Consider the following 22064-nt stretch of genomic DNA (forward strand, 5'->3'; position numbering starts at 1 on the left):
CCCTATAGTTCATGAAGACGAAGTTGAAACATGTCATTTTCAAATTTGTCACATAAATGAGTTCATTTATGTGGAATTGCCTAGCTTAATGCCTGGGCAAGGTGTGGGTTCTAAATAAGGTGGAATGAATGAGGGTGGCCGAATAGGAGGAAGTAGGGGTATTGGGAATGTTTTCTTTCAAGGGGTCCCCAGACTGAACCTCAAACTCAGGGAAGTCTCTAAGGGGGAGAGGGGAATGGGGGGAAGGGAAAATGGTCAATGAAAGACAGAGCTTTGGGACCTGTATACTGCTGCCCACTCCCCCATCCACCACAATATTTGCCCCCCTCTCTCTCCGCGAAGCCAGACCACAGCCCATCACATTTAAAGTTTGCTATTTGTCCATCCTGGAAAGGGTGCTGCATGGCATAGGATTAAAGTCAGTGCATAGTGATTGCTTTGTGCAGAGAATTGTCCCTGGCTAAATCTGCATTCATGACTAGTCCTGTAAATGTCATTAGGGTGTTCAAGTTAGCTGCTCCTGTTGACTTCATGTTGACTTTCTTTGTATCAAACATAAGCTCCTGAAAGAGTTTCTGTGCAGAGGGCCATTTAAGGCCATGCAGTTGGTTTGGGATTGCCTGGGAATACAGCCTCTCCTGGAATTGCATTTAGGACCCTAACTTAAAGTGTATTTTCATGCTGATGTTTCCCTTGGTCCATTTCCATGTGTCGGGTATCTGGAAATGGACAGATTACACGATATGAAGTCTCTTTGGTTTCTATAGGAGCACATTTTATATCTGGCATTGTCAGCTCATTAGCTGTTCTACCTAAGTGAATTTTCCAACTAATCAAAGCATTCCCCATTGAATGCCAAATGCTTTGCTGTTTAGTGGAAATCTTCCTTAATGGATTGCCCATACACCTCTGTCTTCGTAAAAAGGGATACCTTTTCACAATAATGCACGGTCACCATTGTGAGCTATTGGACGGTGCTGCCGTATAGTACAGACCCAGGGTCTGTTGGAGTTTCGACTGATTGCCCCAAGCTGTCCTTGGGTCCCCTCTCTTTCTCCTCAGAGTGCTTTCTAGTTTATCTGCCTCCATCTCCTTTCCTGCTGTCCATTCGTTGTGTCTAGTCAACTCTGGACTGGGAAATCTGATAACTAAGCTTGTGAAAAGTGTGTATAAACGGCTTCTGAGGGAAGACCGTTAGAGCTTTCTAAGGAGGAAGAGCTTCAGTGCATAAATCTAGGTTGGCTCTTGAAAACAGAAGGAGTCCTTACTTGGACCATATTTTGTCAGATGGTTGTTTACCCGGTCTGCCAAACTAGAATCACAGGGACCCGATCCAGATGTTGCCTGAGGGCTTCCCTGGTGGCGCAGTGGTTGAGAGTCCGCCTGCCGATGCAGGCGACGCGGGTTCGTGCCCCGGCCCGGGAAGATCCCACATGCCGCGGAGTGGCTGGGCCCGTGAGCCATGGCCGCTGAGCCTGCGCGTCCGGAGCCCGTGCTCCGCAACGGGAGAGGCCACAACAGTGAGAGGCCCGCGTAGCGCAAAAAAAAACAAAAACAAAGCAAACAAAAAAATGTTGCCTGAGACTTCCACGTTACTACCAGCTAAAGTAATTCCTTTAAGTGGGATTTATAAGAACTTCAAAAAGATTCATTCAGTCATTTCTTGTTTACTGCCGGGCACTGAGTTAAGCATTGGCTGTCTAGAAAAACACAGTCCTTGCCTTTGGGTTGCTGAGAGTCTAGATGGGGAAAAAGCATAGCAATAGATAAGCTTGGAGAACAGTGTAAAGGGGTGTATGACTACGTTCTGTGTAGCTTAGAGGAGGGAATGGCTTGGAAGGATGAAAGACAAGAGACAATTTGCTCCCTCTTTACCTCCCTCCTTTATTTATGTCTTTCTTTATCTCCCTCACTCTTACATTCAATAAACATTTACTTAGCACCAACTCTATTCCTTGCACTGAGATTACAGTAGTAAATAAGAAAGATATAATCCCTGTCCTGATTTGAATATCGAAGAATGAATTGGGGGAGGGCAGAGGGATGGAAATGAGCATCCCAGTAAGGAGAATCAGGGCATGAAAGGGTGAAGTGTCTTTGGAATGGTGAGCTATGGTTTAGCATGGCTGGAATAATGGCAGACTAGATTATAAAGGACTTCGCATGCTCTGCTGAGGGCTTTAGACTTCATCTCATGTGAAATAGATGCCCAGTGAAGGTTCTAACCAGGGGGTTCTTAGAAAAGTATGGCCATATGGTGTGGGGATTATGGCATGGAAGATGGACAGTAGCAGAGGAGAACCAAACCCACACCATCTAATAAATTATATATACTTTTGAACTTCACCTTTAGGCCTTAAATTCCAGGTTTTCTGCCTCAATTACCTAGAATCCATCAATGGCTTTTCTGTTGTCCCTGCCTTGGCTCTTTTTACCCCTTGAATGCTGTTACACAGACCCAAGTAATCAGAACGTGTCAGAGGTCCGAGAGCCTGCCTGCCTCTGGAAATGAGCTAATAGATGAGTCCACCATGGGTTTGCTGTGGAATGATTTCAGCGGAATTTATTATATAAATAAATGTTATTCTGGTTTTTAACGTACATCATGAGGACTAAATGAGACAATGAGTGTGAAACTCTCATGTCTGACCCATAAATGGTAACTAAACAACAGTTGTTTTTAACCATGCTTATTTCACTTTTCACGCTGGCTGCCTGTTTAACACACTTTCAGCTTTTCCCCACTATTCTATTAGCTCTTCAGCCGTGGGGACTGGGAATGTTAATCTTTGTGTCATACTGACTTTTAATTTATATTTAACCTGTCATACCCTGATTCAGTAATGCAGAGACATACGCCTGCTTTCAGAGAGCAGCAGAAATTCAGTTTTAATTTATCATGGCATTTAAACTGGAAGAAAACCTGAGGGTAGTATTCCTGGAGGTTTTAATGAGAACAACATTCTCTTTGCATTATCAATGTTCCTCAGACCCCACTTGGCTGGAGCCACTACCTCTGGCTTCAGTTAGCTCTTTACATTCTTCTATTTTTATATAAATTGTGCTATATTAGCATATAGTTCACACTGTGACCTAGTGTTTCCCAGATCCTTTAAGCCAGGCTATTTGTACAGTACTCAACGGCAACGGAAGTAAAATTGAAAACTAAGTGCACACTATAGTCCTGCTACATCGCCCACTCTGTCATGCTGAAATGGATCCCTTGTTCTAAGAAGATTTGCAGTGAAATACAGTCTATTTACATTAAGGAGACCCTTGTATATTTAAGGCGTAATTGTTTCAGGGCCTTCATTAATTCTTGAACTGCAAGACCTAGGTTTTCTTTTCTTGTATCTTTTCTATAACAATGGAAGTCAGGGGTTTCCAAAAAAATAACAAACTGGTCCTCATTAAAATGGAGCTGGAAATGGTTTGCTGGTAATATGCTTTACGAAAATGAGAGAATCTGATTGTAAACCAACTCTAGGACCCAGCTGTCTCAGGCTCCAGGCTGGGAAGCTCCAGGATAAAAAGTAGTCTGTCTTTTGGAGGAAAAATAAAACAGGTTTTTACTTCTGTCATTGATGAAGTGCTTATCTTGTCAGAGAATTTTAGAGTTGGAAGGAATCTCAGAGTTCTCTTAACCCAGCCCCTTCTTGGAATAATAATCCCTTCCTCAGCATCTCTGACATACGGACATCTTGTCTCCACTTGAACACTTTTAGCCTTGAACATCTCACTCCTTTTAAAACATATTGTGGTTAAATATACATAACACAAAATTAGCCATTTTAACCATCCTTATGTGTACAGTTCAGTGGCGTTAAATTCACTTGTTTGGTGACCATCACCACCCTTCAGCTGCAGAACTTTTTCATCTTTCCACACTGAAACTCTGTACCCATTAAACAAGAATGCTCCATCCCTTCCACCCCTCAGCCTGTGGCAACCACCATTCTACTTTCTGTCTCCATGAATTTGACTGCTCTAGGTACTTCATGTAATTGGAATCATACAGTATTTGTCCTTTGTGGTCTGGCTTGTTTTACTTAGCATAATGACTTCAGAGTTCACCCATGTTGTAGTATGTGTCAGAATTTCCTTCCTTTTTTTTTGTGGTACGCGGGCCTCTCACTGTTGTGGCCTCTCCCGCTGCGGACCATAGGCTCTGGACGTGCAGGCTCAGCGGCCATGGCTCACAGGCCCAGCCTTTCCGTGGCGTGTGGGATCTTCCCGGACCGGGACACAAACCCGTGTCCCCTGCATCGGCAGGTGAACCACTGCGCCACCAGGGAAGCCCTACTTCCTTTTTAAGGTTTAATAATATTCCATTGTATATATGTACCACATTTTATTTATCCATTCATCTGAAGATGGGCACTTGGGTTGCATCCACCTTTTAGCTATTGTGAATAATGCTGCTATGAACATGTGTGTACAAATACATGTTTCAGTTCTTTTCTTTTTTCTTTTTTTTATTGTGGTAAAATACACATAACATAAAATTAATCATTAAGTGTACAATTCAGTGACATTAAGTACATTCATAATGTTGTGCAACCATTACCACAATCTATTTCCAGAATATATGTTTAAGTTCTTGCTTTCAATTCTTTTGGGTATATACCCAGAAATAGAATTTCTGGATCATATGATAATTCTATGTTTAATTTTTTTGAGGAACTGCCATACCATTTTCCACAACAACTGGACCATTTTACATTCCCACTAACAAGGCACAAGGGTTCCAATTTCTCTACATTCTCACCAACACTTGTTATTTTCTGATTTTTTAACTCCTTTTTAAACAGTATAATATAATTGTAATAGCTTGGACTCTGGCTTTGAAACCTGCCTCAGCCACATACTTGTTGTGTGAGTTTGGACAAATTATTTAATCTCTCTTATTTATTTTTTTATTCTGTCTATTTTTTTGTGAAATATGAATAGTAAGGGAGATGATAATAATAACCTTATAAAATTATGAGGAGAAAATGAGACAATTCATTTAAAACTTTTTTCAGTGTCTGAAAATAGTAGACGATCAGTGAACGTTTGCTTTTGGATTTTTGGTGGAAGTTGATTAGTTCATTCTATTTGGGGCCACTCTGATTGTTAGATTATCTTCTTTATTTTCAGTTAAAACCTGCTTTGGTGTAACTTCTGTGACTTTTATAATGGTTGCCTTCAATCCATTGGTCCTGATTCTGCTCTTTATAGCCTTACAGAATAGATCATATCTTCCTTTATGTATCCCTTCTCTGATATTTGAAAACAGCCATCAGTCATTCACTAGTCTGCTTTGGCCAAGCATTCTGGGTTTCTTCTACTGTTTCTTAAGTGATGTGGTTTCTAGATCTCTCATCATGTGTCTCAACCAATTCTGGACCACAGTTTATCTGGTAGAATAGAGTGACTAGAAATTTCATCACCCCCCATGCTTTTGAGTTTACTCCCTAACAGTGATGTCCATATGGAAGAATGGGTCTGTGGATACTGGAATCAGTTCAATAGATTAAGCTACCCCTCATTCCTTCCCGGCGTTTCTTCTTCATTGCTTAGAATGCCTGAGGTCTGTAGCACTTACTTTTTTTTTTTTTTTAATGTATTTATTTATTTATTTATGGCTGTGTTGGGTCTTCGTTTCTGTGCATGGGCTTTCTCTAGTTGTGGCAAGTGGGGGCCACTCTTCATTGCGGTGTGCAGGCCTCTCACTATCACGGCCTCTGTTGTTGCAGAGCACAGGCTCCAGACGCGCAGGCTCAGTAATTGTGGCTCATGGGCCCAGTTGCTCCGCAGCATGTGGAATCTTCCCAGACCAGGGCTCGAACCCGTGTCCTCTGCATTGGCAGGCAGGCTCTCAACCACTGCGCCACCAGGGAAGCCCTGTAGCACTTACTTTTATTCAGTTTAGGATTAGTCTTGCATCGTTTCACATATTCCCCATTTGTTTTTCCTCTCCTGGCTGTCAGCTCCTTAAGAGGGAGCAGGTAGTCCCTGCTTCCATAGACCTTCTTCATGGTCACACCAGCACCCAGAGGTTACTCGGGCTGTACTTCTGAAATAAAATTTAATTGTACTCTTAGATAGGGAGCTGTGTCTTCTGACACAGTCACAGGATCCATTGAGGGCATGGACTGAAGTATAGGCCTTTCGTTATTAAGCTGAAAACCCAAAGACTTGCTCAGGAAGAGAAGTCTGGGGTGGGAGGATATTTTGGCTGAAACTCCAAGAAGCACTTTGAACTTGGGTCTTCAAATATGAAAGCCTAGAGAAGGCTTGCTTACCCCACCCCACCGTGTTCTGTAATGCACTGACTCTCCAATGCCCAGCTAAATTGTCAGTTTCCAAATTTGCCCTTGGGAGGATGAATGGAGTGCCTTGGAAATACTGGTGCTGTTTTTGAAAGTTCCCAAGGAGTCGGATATATCCTGCGTATTTCTGATTTACAGGCCTAACTCATCTAAATATCTTTTCATTATGAGCTCTTTGCCATACAAGAAGACTTTTCAGTTTTATTTCGAACCTTTATACGCTTACAGACAAAATTCTAAACCCCTTTCAAGAGAAGGGAAATTGTATTTTTACAGAGGATAAAACAGTTGAATGGCATTCTCTCTCAGAAACTCAGCTGTGTGTTTGAAAACCTAATTCCTCATGTATCATCCTCCCAAGCACATGTCATATGTTTATATTTTAAAAAGGTAAAAGCCAGAGTCTCTTCCTTTCTATAAAAACAAAAACAGTGAAGGGGAAGGGAGAACGACTCACTTTCTTGCCATTTTAATAGAGTACCCAGAATATTCCCAACATAAGTCACTATTCTAGTTGAAAGGCATGTTAAAACTATGAGTAAACTAAAAACCCTGGCTTTGGTATAGGACTAGTAGATTCACTTACAATGGACATACATGAGCTTTATGGTATAGGTTTTATAAATTCTACTTTAACCACTCACAACATTAAAAAAGTATTTATCTATAGTTATGGCTATTTTTCAAATATTTGGGGTTGCCAGATTGCTGACATGCAGCTAAATAAGGTCTTATTTTGCAAAGTCACATCCATGTGGTCACTTCTTAGTTAGCCTGTTTGCCATATATGCATTTGGAATGATGTCATCCATCCCTGGTGGTGAGCATCCCAACACAGGCATTCCACACCTGGCAGTGTATCTGCCAATCACCAGTGAACAGCAGGGAGAAACAGCTCTTCTTCACCCTTTTGGTCACCATTCTTTCCCACATCTAATTTGGGTTGTGTATCCGGTGCAGCAGATTTTACTTTCGTTGCTTTGTTTGTGATTTAGTTGCTATATCCATTGAAATCTGCTATCTGAAGATGTCGGCAGACATCACGAATTAATGCTTTTGAGTTTCTTTAAGGTAAAGAAAGGAAGACTTAGAAGTATCTTTGCACATAAAAGGAACACCCTATTGGTAGCTGTTAACATCTAAGCATATTAAGGAAGTCAGTCCACCATCATCAACACGGTTGTCATGAAATGTGATGACCCTTCTCTCCTCTGGATCGCTTGTCTCGCTTGACTAACTCTACCTCTCACAGTTCCCATTCCAGTGAGGAGAACATGGTATGACAATAGGAAAGGAGAATGTAAAAGATGATGGCTGCTCAGTGTGATCCAATTTCCCTGACCTTGTATTTTAACATTGTAACTTTTATATATATTGCATATATCCACAAATACAAAAGCACAAGCATTTTTTTCCTTTTATACAAAAGATATTTTTCTATATACACAATCAGTACCTTCCTTTTTAAATATAACTTAAGGATATATTTTGGTGATTTCTTTCCAAATCAGTACATACAGAGCTTCTTTATTCTTTTCAACAGGTGCATTGTGTTCCATTGCAAATTTTGGATAGGCATAATTTATTTTGCCAGTAACCCTGTAGCTGGACAAGTAGGTTGTTTCCAATCTTTTTCTGTTATAAACAATACTACATTGAGAATCTTGTGTAAGTAGCATTTCATACATGTTTGAGGACATCTGTAAGATAAATTCCTAAAAGTGGAATTGCTATTGACAGGGTATTTGTATTTAAACTTTTCACAGATGTTGCCAAGTTGTACCAGTTTACGTTCATACCTATCAATATAAGGGTCCCTGTTTCTTCATATCCTTCTTAATATAGAGAGATATCAAGCTCTTTTTAAATTCCTAATCTGATTGGAGGGAAATGACATCAGATTGACATTTTAACTTGCATTTTTTATATTATCAGTGAGTTTAGTATGGTTTCATGTGTTTAAGAACCACGTTTCCTTATTTATAAGTTGTCTAGGGCTTCCCTGGTGGCGCAGTGGTTGCGAGTCCGTCTGCCGATGCAGGGGACACGGCTTCGTGCCCCGGTCCGGGAAGACCCCACATGCCGCGGAGCGGCTGGGCCCGTGAGCCATGGCCGCTGAGCCTGCGCGTCCGGAGCCTGTGCTCCGCAGCGGGAGGGGCCACAACAGTGAGAGGCCCGCATACCGCAAAAAAAAAAAAAAAAAAAAAATTGTCTATATATTCCCTTTGCCCACTTATCTATTGCATTCTTGCTTTTCTTCCTTGCTTATTTGTAGGAGGTTTTGCTTACTATATTATGGCAGTTAGCCTTTGCCTTTTGAGTTGCAATAATTTTTTCTTCCCAGTTTCTGCTTTTTTTCCTTGTAGAATTTTTAATGCAATCAAATGTATCATCTTTTTATGGCTTTTAGATTTTGTGTCCAACTTTGAAAAACCTTTTTTACCCAATATTGCTAAATAAAATAATCCTGTGTGCTGAGGCTACACTTGCTTGATGGGGACCTTGAGGCAGCAGGTGAGGAAAAACAAGGGCAGCAGGAAGGGCTTATGGGGAAGGCCTACAGAAGAGGGAGGCCTTCTGGTGGCTGACGGCACAGCCATGGAACCTCAACTGTGACCTCAAGGGGGAGGCAGTGAAACAGGACCTGTCAGCTTACTTCCTTCTCTCAAGCTGCTCCACCAGCTGCAACAAATTCTCCCAAATACCTTGGTCATCCCTGACTGAAAATGGATGCCCACATTCCATACTGGGGAAGTATACACCTTTTCTGAGCAAAGCAGCTGTTAAGAACGTTCTCTTATCAGCCGGAGATCAAGGAGCCCATCGTGGTAGGTGACACACATGAGCGAACAGGCCACCCCATCCATCATGTGCACAGTAGCACTGGTTGTTCCTGTTCATTGCTGGTGATTAGAAAGGCCTCCTGAAATGCTGCTGCTTGTCGGCTCTGGGAGAAGGAAGAACCCTCCCTTTTCACCTAAGAGAGGCTCTCTGGCAAATCCAAAGCATGCTCTTGCATTGTTGTGAAAAGTTCCCATGCCTGCAGCCACAAATACCCAGGCTGTTTAAAGGCTGCAGGTAGAACTACATTTCAGATGCAGATGTTGACACCTGGGAACCAACTCAAACAGTTTCCATCAGATTTGAAAACCGAAACAGACATGGCAGATTGATGGTGGAAGAGAATAGTCACAAAATTAACTACGTGCAAAATTACTTTTCTTTCTGTTAAGAGGATGAAGAAAAAGTATATTGCAAGAGGGAATGACCAAATCACCAAGTTTGAGTAGCAATCGCTATAAGTTGAGTCTGTGTTTATGGATGCATGAATATCATTCCTTCCAGATCATTGTGTAAAAGGATCCTGTACTTTTGCATCTCTTTAATCTGATCAGATGAGCTGCGCACACGGGACCCTGTCTGACAGAGGTAGCTCACTCTGGTGGGCGGTTCTCCATCCTGCTTCACAGCAAGGAAAGGAAGCTCCTCCCCCATTTGTCTCTTGCCTTTAGTTTCTCAAACTTATTTCTGAATGCCCAAGAATATTTCAGATTTGGTCAGTTTATTTAGTGGAAAGACTGTGGGCTTTGGAAACGGAAAGACTGGATTCAAATCCTGGCTTTTTCACTCTATGGCATTAGGCTAGTTCCTAACCTCATTGAGCCTTAGTGTTCTCATCTGTAAATGGGTGTCTGTTACCCACAAATAATGCACATAACACACCACCCCAAAATATGGTGACCAGAAACAATAAACATTTATTTAACTCGTGAGTCAGTGTGTTGGCTGTGTGGTTCTTTGGTCTGGACCAGGCCAAGCTGGTCTCAGCACATTCTGTTAGCCAAAGCAAGTCACAAAGGCCAGACCAGATTCAAGTTGGGGAAGTAGACTGTATCTCTTCATGGGAAAATCTGCAAAAAGTTGTGGGTACGGGGAGGAATGAATTGTGGCATTTTGCAATCTACCCCACTACCTTATACAAATAAATGTGGTAAAACGTGGAGAGTGTGCAGCTATTATATCACCTATACATTCAGAAAACATTTGTTGAGTGCCTACTGTGTGTACAATTCAGCAGCTGCTGCTGTGCGTAATGTAGAGATAAATAAGTCAGACCTCATCTCCAGCCTTGAGAAGTGTGCAATTTTAGTCAAGGACACTGAAGCAATTGTAGGTCACCTTACAATTGTAAAGTGTTGTAAGAGAGGAATTGATAAAACACTATGGGATCTCAGAAGAGGGAGAGATTAAACTAAGAGGCTCTGGGAAGGGATTCTGGCCCCAGCTTATGCTCTGCTTAATGTTTCCCTCTATTTAATTTTAATTATTGATCTCCCAGGCTATCAATAATGACATGGTGCAGGAAACCCAGTCCAGATGGGCAAAGCATTTTAAACTGGAGCAATTTGAGGCAAATTAAGTATTTGAAAATTGCCAGCCATCTGGATCCTACACGCGTAGGCTAACATGGCTGGAGCAAAACCATCTTACTATCTTGCAGGATAATAGTAATCCTCCTAAATTTACCTCTCTGATTAAGATAATTTCCACTAACCCAGGCATCCCTCAATCTCATTAACTTAAACACTTGGTTTCCAGGGACAGGCAGAAAACACAAATTATACTTTCAATAGATTTTTTTCTGAAAATAGTTTTAAAAAATGTTTGCTCCACAGTCTTTGGAACTTTGAAATGATTGAATTAACAGTGTGCTAGAAGGGCTTAGAAAAAAAACAAACCTTAATACTGGAAAAGAGATTTCACCAGCGGTGTAACAGAGAGCCTGTGTGGAGCCAGGTTTGGGTGAGGGAAGACGGTGCTTACGTTCTCCTGCCACTTCATGACATGCCAGGGGACTTTAGGCAAGTCCTCTGGCTGAATCTGGGTTTCTTCAATTCCAACCAGGGTATGATTATCTCAGGCCTTGATCCTTCACATGTGGAGTCATGAGCTAATGTCTGTTCTGTGTACAGGCTTTCTTGAAAGGAAAAGTGCTACTTAAATACAAGGTACTTGTATTACTGTGAGGTGCTTGGAATCTTAATAGCTTTTTCAACTGCATCCAAAGTGGCCTCCTCTTTGTAAATGCTTTAAGTGGCTGAGACTCAAAACTGAAAAGGGTTTTGTTTCTTCCTCCTTGTAGGGAGTCCTGCCTAAAGTAGGAGGACTACATATTTTTAGAGTGTGGCCAATTTGCCCATTGGGTGGAGAGCTCCACAAACATAAAATTCCCAGCCACTGAGATCCTATGTAATGGAGATACTGGTGGCGACAAAACTGCCCTGCTCTTTACAGGATAATAATTTTCCTCCTAAGAGTCTGATTGACTAAATTGTTGGTCAACCAATTAAGAGGACCTTCTAGTTAAACATAAATACTTCGCTTTGAAAGATATTCAAGTGGTATCAATTTTGCCCTTGGTTAGTATTCACTGGGCTGTCTCAATATTGAGATTGCTGGCTGCTTTGGGATTTTATGACAAAAACAAGAGTTAAGTTTTAGTCTGCCAACTCCCTCTCCCCTAGATTCTTAAATTACATTAAACTTCTCAGTTCATTTAAACCTTTTTGTGTTGTTTGGGTTTTTTGGCAGGCATATCATTATATGAGTTTCCCTAAACTAGTGGGTTGTAGAGAACCAGTACTAGGCTAGTTATGTAAGACCCACCTCGGGAGATTTGGTAGTTTAGAGATAGGGGCTCCAAGGATCTGTATTTGTCTAACATACTCCCCAGCTGGGTTTGGGAATCACTGCATTAAATACCCCTGAAGTTGTATCTATAGTAAGTAAAAAAGTCTTTACCAATTAGTTATAGCTGCTACTTTGCTGGGCACTGTACTCATCTTCAAATATTTTTCTAGTAATCCTCATTGCAGTCCTGCAAGCTCATTACTATTGTTCCCATTTTACGAATGAGGAACTGAGGTTTAGAGGTATGAAGTACTTTGTCCGAGGTCGTAAGCTAGTATGTGACAGACCCAGGATTTGAACATGTCTGGTTCTAAATTCAGTTTGACCCTTTCATCCCTCTGCTATGCTGTTTCTCATCTGGCGTGTTCCAGGATCGTGTAGGAACCAGGTAGGACACAAAGGAAGCATAAGACATGATCCTTTCCCTCAAGAAGTTTACTATGCAAGCAGAGTGAAAGGAAGAACCCTTACTCACTGATGGCCAAAGAATATGTGGACCATAGCATTGAGTGCAAACTGTAAAGTAGAAAATTAGAGTAATTCTAGTCTTTCTGTCTTTTCAGTAGAAAACAGAATATCACTGAGTTAGCAGATTTATTATATTTTCCTATTGAACTGCAGTTGTTTTGCTGTGATTTAAACATAGCTTGAAGTAGGAAACAGAGGTATCCTATTTGAGGTTCGAACACGAGAAAAATTTTATTGATGTCAGTATTACGCTATTTCAAGGAGATGAAATTTGTGCATCAAATATTTTGTTTGATATATTCCATTTTTTCACTGATCTGGCTAGAGCAGAAGTCATTCAGCTCATGCGTAGTATCGTGTTGAATGGACAGTTATTTTCTCTCATTCCAGAGCCAAGTGTAAATTAGAAAGGTAAAAGGAACTTAGAAACTCTTAGACAGGTTACACTAACCCTCCATTCCCAGCAGATATATACGTTGCTAAGGAGACAAAGGCACAAAAGATCCAGTCCTGGTCGAAGAATCAATTTAGGAAGTATACAGGGCTGGAGCTAAATCACTCAAGCTGGGAGAGACATTCCCCGTTTCTAGTAGAAGACTCATTTTAGTAGCCAAGCTCTGCAAGTAAGGGCAGTTATGTGATTACGGCGAGCGAAGACATACCCACTGTAGAGGTCTCAGTCTTTGTTCACTTTTTGCATAAATAAATTCTGTTCTATTCAAAGAAAAAAATTAGATTATGCGGGCTCCTCGTGTCTATCTAAGCATGTGGCTCTCCATAAACCACATGAATTTCATCACCAAAATCTTTGGCCAGGACAGGATCTTCCAAGACCGTGCTGAGTCCCTTTACTTCCCCACCTCCCTAGCCTCCACCCCATCACAGCATTTATCATAGTGTACTTTAATTCTTTATTTACTTCTCTGTGTCCCTACCACACAGTGAGTTCCATGAAGTAAGGAATGGTCTTTTGTTCACTAGTATATCCCAGCACCTAGCTAGCACTTAACTAGTCTGGAACAGAGTAAGTACTTCATAAATATTTGTTGAATGAATGGATGGATGGATGGATGGATGAATTAATGAACAAACAAGTGAATATGATCACATTAAAATCCAGGTGAAAGTAAGGAGTTTTTAAAGAAATCCTTTTTGGCCATCTAGTTTTCCAAACTGTATACTAATACACTATGGCTTTAGGAAGCACCCAGCACACCTTAACTTCCTTCCCACTGTATATAGGACTTAACCAAGGCTTCATTTGTTTTGCAAGACTCAAGAATAAACTCTCAGCTGTCATTGAACTGCAGCGAGGAAAGCATCTTTTTTGGATCTCGTGTTTCTTTTGAGAGGCAGGTGACTTTGAATTGACCAGGGGCAATTACAGGGTAATAGACCTTTATTGCAAGATGGATTATAGAATATGAAAGTGTGCGTGGGCCATACAAAGGGGGAAACTAAATGGCAAACCCCAGAACACAAAGACAAACGATGCAGCAGGATGAGTAAGAAGGAAAAATTGCCAGGAGGCACTTTTGAGGGGAAAATCATATAAGAAAGATCAGTCAAGTGGAAACCAGAAGAAAAGAGGGAAGTTTGTTGATGTCATTGGAAATCTGAAGTGTCTGCAACACCCAAAAGGAAATGAAATAAAACCCGTGTAGGGAGATAAGACCAATTTCTGGGCTAAGCATTTTTCAGCAGGCTTTCTCCTTTCTTTACTCTGTCTTTGCCCACTTATTCTGAAGCCAGAAATAAACTAGTTGTTTTGTTGCACTAAGCGTCCATGGATGAATGAGGGAGCTAACTTTGGGTCCATTCATTTGAACTTCTCCTTGGGGAAGATCAAGGTTAGAGTCATCTGGAAATTTCTCTTAGGACTTTGCACTGACCCTAAGAAGATCATTCCTCCCCAGGAATTAGCTGAGGTGTTTCCTTTTCTCTTTAAGGGGGGGGGGGGAACCAAAAAAACTAGAAGTCCCTGGATTTTGAAATTACTATTAGTTTCCCTCTTGGAAAAAGCTGCTCCTGTATAGTTGAGTATGACCATTATTGATTTATGTGCACTTCCCTTAGTGTACCATAGTATTTCTAATACACAGGCCTCCTCTCAGATTGGAGCAGTCTTTCCCACTCTCTGATCCTTTAGGTTTCCCCTCTCCAAACTGGATGTTGTACTCTTCCTCGGTGCTGCCTTGGAACCTTCTGTTTACTTCTGTTGTACCTCTTATCACAGATTTATGTTTAGAGTCAAGGCTTATTTAACATATTTTCTAACTTGTTTGATTATTGTTGCTTCCTTGCGTTATTGCCCCTTCCTTCTAGATCCAGCTTCCCTCTTACTGAAATAAAGAATTTATTTAGCACAAAAGGCTATGAGTTGGGCTTCCCTGGTGGCGCAGTGGTTGAGAGTCCACCTGCCGTTGCAGGGGACACGAGTTTGTGCCTCGCTCTGGGAAGATCCCACATGCCGCGCAGCAGTTAGGCCCGTGAGCCATGGCAGCTGGACCTGCACGTCTGGAGCCTGTGCTCCGCAACGGGAGAGGCCACAACAGTGAGAGGCCTGCGTACCGCAAAAAAAAAAAAAAAAAAAAAGGCTATGAGTGCATTTAAAACAGTTTTATTTTTAATACACAGAAAATGGAAACAACCAAATGTCTGAGGTGAATGGTTTCAGTGTGATAGTACATCTATACTATGCAATACTACTCAGCAGTAAAAAAGAACACGCCATTGATACACACAACAAATTGGGTGGATCTCAAGGGCATTGTATGAGTTCATTTATATCACATTCTTGAAACAACAAAATTATAGAGATGGAGAGCAGATTAGTGGTTGCCAGGAGTTAGGAATGGTTTGGAGGAGAGGGATGGGTGTGACCCTAAAGGGGTGGTATGAGGGATATCTTTGTGGTGATGACATAGTTCTTCATCTTGATTGCAGTGATGGTTATACGAATCTACACCTGTAATGAAATGACAGAGAACTGTACACATACATTATAACAATGTTGAATTCCAGGTTTTAATACCGTAATTACATAAGCTTAATTGGAGAGAAACTGGGGGAAGGGCGCATGCGACGTCTCTGGTCTTTACATACCCTTTTGATTTTTTGTGGGGACGTTTCCCCCCACCCTACCCATGTCCTGGGTGGACTCAAGGGTTCTAGCAGCTTCTCCGGACTTTGGGGGAAGTATTTCCAGCCCCTTCTCACAGATGGGGGAGCTCTCCCAGGCTCTCATAAAGGCTTTAGGCAAGAACCCAGATCTCCCTCTGGCCACATGTTGGTTTTCCAGTGAGCATTGCTATTTCAGCCCCCAGCCTGGAGGACCTGTATTTGCAGGTATCTTCCGCATCAGCTTCTACTTACTGTTCTCTTCCTTTCTGACACCTGAGAATGTCCTTTTCTTTCAGTCTCAGCTATGCATTATATTCTTTTCTTGTGGTATTTTATTCAATACTCTTGGTGTTTGTAGCCTGATGGGGGCGAGATGGGAGGAATGACTTGTGGGAAGGGGAGACCATTTCTGTCCATTTCTGTAGTTGCCCTGGGACACTGTTTATAATTGTGTTCCTGTACTCCTCTCCCACTAGACTGTAAGTTCTCAAAAAATGTTAGCGATCAGGTCAAGCTTCTTCATCCCAGTTTTTATGCATAGAAAGTGCTAATATACACGTGTATTGAATGAATGAATGGGTAAATGAGTGACTGAATCTCCAGAGTTCCATGGTAAGGAGCCCAACTATGGTGGCTTTTAAGTAAGGTAGTTTTCAAGAATATTTCTATTCATTTTAAAGAAGATATGTGTCATTAGGTGCTTTGTGTAACATAATTCCTTTAAATACAAGAACTGTGTATGATCCATAATATTAATTCAACAGATTTAAAGAAGGAAATAATATCTCCAAAGGAAAAAGGACATTTAAGTGTATTTCAAGAAGTATTTCCTCTCCTCCCTTTGTGTCTCTCACCATCTTTTGGGGGTTTTAGAATTAGGGAACCAAGCATTGATGGAAGAGGAGTGTGGCCTCTGGTACTGGTTCTCGAGCGACGTTTTGCTGAACTTAGGGTTTACTGGGGTCCTCTGGGGCTGAAGGGGGCTTAAGCTGGAGAGCAGTGGGTACGTCTTTTGGCATTGCCTCCCTCCCACTCCCATTTTGGCACAATTGGAGACACTGGCTCTGCTGTCAGACCTCCTGGGTTTGACCATAATTCCCATCCCCCCCCAACAAGCTGAGTAGGCAAGTGCCTTAATATCTCTGCCTCAGGCTGTCCAATCTTAGAATGGAGTTAATAATGGTACCTACCTTATGGAATTGTTGAGAAGATCTCTGAGTGTTATCCTCTCAGACATTGGGAAAACCTGGACAGATTTTGTTTTTTGTTTTTGTTTTTTTTTTGCAATTCTCTCTCTATAAAAATATGAATAATACCACAAATTTTGGTATATTTTAAATTTCTCTTCAACAAATTAGTGGCTTTGTCACATGAACGGTAATGGTGCTACTTACGAAGTCATTATAGGTTTTATAAAAAGATATCATTTCATAGTGCGGTGTAGGTGGTGTGATTGGGTATTTGAACAGTTTAAGGTTGCAGGACTGTGCTGTCTTCTTTCTTGGTGATTGTACTGAAAACTTATTTTGAAGATTACATCAGACATCCAAATCTGAGGTCACTGAGGATTAGGTCGTTGTAGACACTGAGCATAGTAATTCTCCACTCCTGATTTTCCCACAGGGGGTAAGGGAGGCTCTCACTTCCCTCTCCTCAGTAAATAAACTGAGTCCCAGAGTGGAGGGGCCCCCTCATTCAGGACCCTAGATGTGGGGTGATTGTGAACCCAGGGCCAGAGCAATGCCCAGGCTGACTAACCCCTGGTGCTGTTGGGGAATGTGGCCTGCCTGCCCTTCTAAGGAGAGCAGGCTCTGACTTTCCCAAACAGGTGCTTTTGGTGAAGGTGTCGTACCTGGCTATGGGCTTCTCCTCCACCGAGGCGCTGGGGAGAGGAAGGAACCAAGTCTGAGATCCTTGTGTCTAAAGTAATGCTGCCTACCAGAGAACTTGAAGCCATTGCACCCTCGCCTCCTTCCCACCCTCTTTCCCCAGATGATCACGAGCAGAGACCTTCTTTTACCACAGAAGAAAGTGTGCCCCTTTTGTGTGACTGACGCCAGCTGTTTAGATACTTCCTGTGCGTCTCTCTGAACTCAGCTTCTAAGGAGACATATCATCTCTTACGGGCACAGACAGAGGAAGATTAAGGGCAATGAGAAGGCAGCATGCATTTATTTCTTTTCTTTTAAATTTATTTTATTGGAGCATGCATTTATTTCTAAGCCGTCTCTAAGGCCTGGCTCTATCTTAGGACTGTGATTTTGGCCAAGTCACTTGACTGCTGTGGGCCTCACTTTCTTCATCTGTCAGATGAGGAGACTGTACCAGATAAGAGGCTTAAAATTTTTTTGTTTAAAGCGTCGGCGCATTTTCCCACGACACCTGAATATGTAACACAGAGAAATGTAGAGTTGTTCCTGTTGAAGGAGGAGCTATAGCCTGGGCCCCTTGTCCTCTGTACCCCCAGATGCTCCAAGGTCCCCTATGAGGACACCTCCAGAAATCCTTAGGCTTGAGTCATGAGCTACTTGAACTTGTAAGAAATTTAAATACTGCACATAACATCACATGACACTTCTACTTTATATCTAAGGAGAGAAGGATCCACATACGATTGCCACATTAAAACATGCACCCCTTTTTAAAAAGTTATAAATTTGTTAACTCTGTGGGGAAAACGCCCCACAGTGGTTATTAAAGTTTGACTCACAAGCAGCAAAAAAAACCCACTAACAAACAACATAGTTTGCTAAATAAGTCCTGGGCCTCTACGGCCCACTCAGATATAACACTGCAGGACTCAGTGTCACTGGTCATGAAGGGCATTGGGGCAGCCACTTGTCCCTCACCCTTGGCCTTTGTGACCACTGGGCTGGCCACCAGTCTCGTGAGAATGCTGGTTTGTGCCTGTGTAACCTCAGCTTGTTACTGGATGAGATTACGGGACGTGGCATGGCCAGGGGCTTCTTGGAAGAGCCTCTGCATCCTGTGAACATGGGGTTGTTCCCTGCCAACTGCTGAGACAAACCAGTGATCCTCGTGGAGAGCACAGGCTTTTATCAATGAGGAGGATTCAAGGCTTATTATTTTTTCCCCTCCCTCCAAGTGACACTCCCACTGTTCAGGCTTAAATACCAAAACCTTATGTTTGCAGAATCAGTGCCAAAAAGTCACTCATCAGTGAAACTGCAAAGATAATAGCTCCTATTGATCAACTTGGGAGAAGAATGTCTTGCCCTCCTGCGGAGGTCAGGAAAGATAAGAGCTGGAGTTTTCTCAAAGATGCTGGATTTGCTTAAATTGGATAAAACCACATAAAAACACTGATGTTCTAAGAGAACTGGTGACCGATTCAGGAAAACCTCACAAAATGAAAAGATTGGCTTGGATTAGTAAGGCATGCAAAATAGGGTCTTTCTAAAAGCACAGCAAATGCGTCATTTCAAACCTAGACAGTGACATAGCTGCTAACTGGAGTATGTCCAGATGGCATATGCCCGTTTGCCTTGCTAGACAGAAGGGGAGGCATGAAAGATCTCGAGTATCCACTCTATGCTGGGCACCCTTTTTGGTGCAGGACCCTTTGGGTCCATAATGTGATTTAGTCCTTACCACATTCCTGTGAGATGGCTTTTATTGTCCCCATTTTACAGATGAGAAAATAGTGGTCAAAGGATGTTAAGTAACTTGGTCCTGATCACAAAATTAGTAAGTGGCAGAAATTAGTATCTTAATGTAGGTGTGTATTTCCATTAAATATTCTACTGTCTCCCAGTTGGCACATACAAATTTGCCATTACCACAATAAATTTTACACACAGAGAGGCTGCTCGTCTGGTATTAAATATCTCATCCTTTTGCCACGGTGAAGAAAATAAGAGAGGAGCTGAATCCATTAGTGGAGATCCTGCAGGGTCAAGACTGGCGGTCGCATCTCTCTAACGCTGCTGCTGACCCTGGAATCGAGGGCTCTCAAATTGAGATGTGCTCAATTTTTCTTGCTTAAAATTCAGCCTGCTTTTCGGGAGGTGAGGGGGGAACCTTATTAAACATCATTTTTGTGAGGGGCTACATTAAACTACTAACGTTAAACTTTTCACATTAAATAATCAGCCTTTCTTTCAAAAAAAAGTGGCCTCAGAAGACAATATTTTTCAGGGAGATTATTCATATTTTAAGATATTTTATCTATTTTATCTGTTTTTATTATCATTTTATCTGAGAAGTTGAACATGTGGTTATCTCGAGGAATAGATCTGGAGTCTGAGAACAAAATTCCTCAGAAGCATCACAGTCACTTAATGAGCTTGTGAATTGAAATTATCTTTGCTGTAGCCTAAGAACCCAGTGGTAATTAGTGTCCAGGGACACATGGGGAACAATTTCAACTGTTAACAGTGCCAAGAATCCATTCATTTGTCATCAGTCTCAAATTATATTCAATCAGCAATTCAAATTCAGGCTAGAAAAACCAAGTGACATGTAGCTAACTTTCTATAAAATTAACACTGTAAAGTGAAACCTATGTTTCTGGCAATTTAGCTGTGAGCAGCAGTAAGATGAAGCTATGAAAATATTGAATGTAAATGCTGTCAAAATCTGTCTTAATCCCACCACTTCCCCACTCTTTGCTTCCTTGCCTGAATTGCTGCCGTGGCTGCCATGCTTCTATTCCCAAGCTCCCCAAAGTTCTGAGTGTTGGAGTGCTTGATGAGCCTTTTTATAAGGGGAACCACAGCAATCCAAAATACTGCCGACAAGGGGCCTTTATTCAAAGAGCCAAAGTGGGTGGCAGCAGGATGGGGGTCAGCGTGGAGCTGCAGTTGGAATCACACATGGAAGGCTCCAAAACGTAGACAATTAGTACTTCCTGGTGAAATCACCTGCATGAAATACCCATTCCGAGGCCAAGTGGTTGATGACAGAAGCACTGTCTTCCACTGTGGTTTTGCGCTAAGCATTTTTCTTACCTGGGCAGATTTTCCTTTTTGGCTTCATATTTTGGAATTCTCTGTGCTGTAAGATCCCTGCCATACTGCCCATCTGACTTCAGTTCCCCTTAAAAGAATCTATGCTGTTGTCGGCTCAGGATGGAGCAGGTGACTGGGGCTGTTTGGGGTGGGAAGGGTACGTGTGGCTTGTGTACTTTCTTTCCCACCTGCTTTCTTTTCCCACCTGAACAGGGGAAGCGACAAACCAAGGAGGCCTGCACAGACCAAACAACCTTTTGTCTCTGCTGTACGTGGCAGGTGGATTGGAGACCCAGTAGACAAGCTAGAAGTGGCCTCTGCAGGGTCTCAGTGGGTAAACATCCTGTCCTTGGCAAAGCTCACTGCTGACGGGTTGTGGCTTCTATGGCCACGTGGCAGACGGTCCCCATCAGTAAATAAGGAAATGTAGAGAGTGTGCTTATCTAGGTGAAAAGGTGAAGCCAGAGAGAGGTAAGGTGAAAAACAAGTCAGGTTTCACAGACTTGAGGACTGGGCAGCATGGGCTGCCAGGAGGTATGTGCCTGGTGGAGTCAAGCAGACCTGGATGTGAATCCAGTTCTTCCACTTACTAAAGTTTATCTTGCATTCCGACACAGATCCATTTTCAGTGACTACCTAGAGTACTGTGTTGAAAAGGCTGTAAGGCAGACCCCAGGTTTAATAAGCAAAAAGGGCCATAATTGACTAATGGTGTCTGAAGGAAGGGGAAGTGATGGCATGGGTGCCACGGATCTAACGACCCAGGCTCTGGGCTCTCTGAGATCCTGCCTAGCACTAAAGTTCTGTAATGCAGTGAGTGTGTGTGTGTGTGTGTGTGTGTGTGTGTGTGTGCGCGTGCGCATGTGTGTGTATGTGTGTAACCTAACAATTGGTTAGTGCAATCCTATTAGAATGTGCTAGTAGGATGGTGTCATGGGTGAAATTTTCAAAAAGACATCATTTGTATATTACAGTATATCACTGAAGAGTTTTAAAATTTTAATAATGTATCATGTCCCTTAGACTATTGATTTGCACGTTTGCTTTAATTTATAATGGTTTTGAAAATTATCTTTGAATTTAGGTTACCACGAATGACTCTCCATATTCAAATACTTAGCTTTCATTTGTCTTGACTTAAAGTTTCAATATAGAGAAATCGATTTCTCTATTAATAGAAATGCTATCAATTCACAAACACAAATGAAGCCAGCAGCAGGAACAACGCTGTTCTCATGTTTCATGGGAAGACTATTGACTATATTAATCTAAGACTTGTCTTCTAACAAGAAAAGGAAGAGTTTGTGTTGGATGGTATTTGGTCATTTCTGTAGGTTTGGTTTTTCGTCAATGAAATATTTGTATTTTAATTTTCAAGCCTGTGCTTTAAAGAAAAACAACTTGGAATCTGGCCTCCAGTGTGTTTGTCTGGATGGCCTCTATGGTGCAGGCACCCCTGCCAGGCAAGTAGAGCAGACATTCAAGTTTACTAAGCTGT

At 42.0% G+C, this 22064-nt stretch overlaps 1 protein-coding gene across 1 annotated transcript in view; it reads left to right on the forward strand.

Moving 5' to 3' along the window:
* The window catches only part of ROR1 (ROR family WNT receptor 1), a 416524-nt gene that overhangs the window by 222824 nt on the left and 171636 nt on the right, over positions 1-22064 (forward strand). The gene's annotated exons all lie outside the window — the stretch shown is intronic.

This window comes from Aethalodelphis obliquidens, unplaced genomic scaffold (assembly GCF_003676395.1).
Source record: "Aethalodelphis obliquidens isolate GAN/ISIS:26980383/991018 unplaced genomic scaffold, ASM367639v1 scaffold13, whole genome shotgun sequence".
In the NCBI taxonomy this organism is placed as follows: domain Eukaryota; kingdom Metazoa; phylum Chordata; class Mammalia; order Artiodactyla; family Delphinidae; genus Aethalodelphis; species Aethalodelphis obliquidens.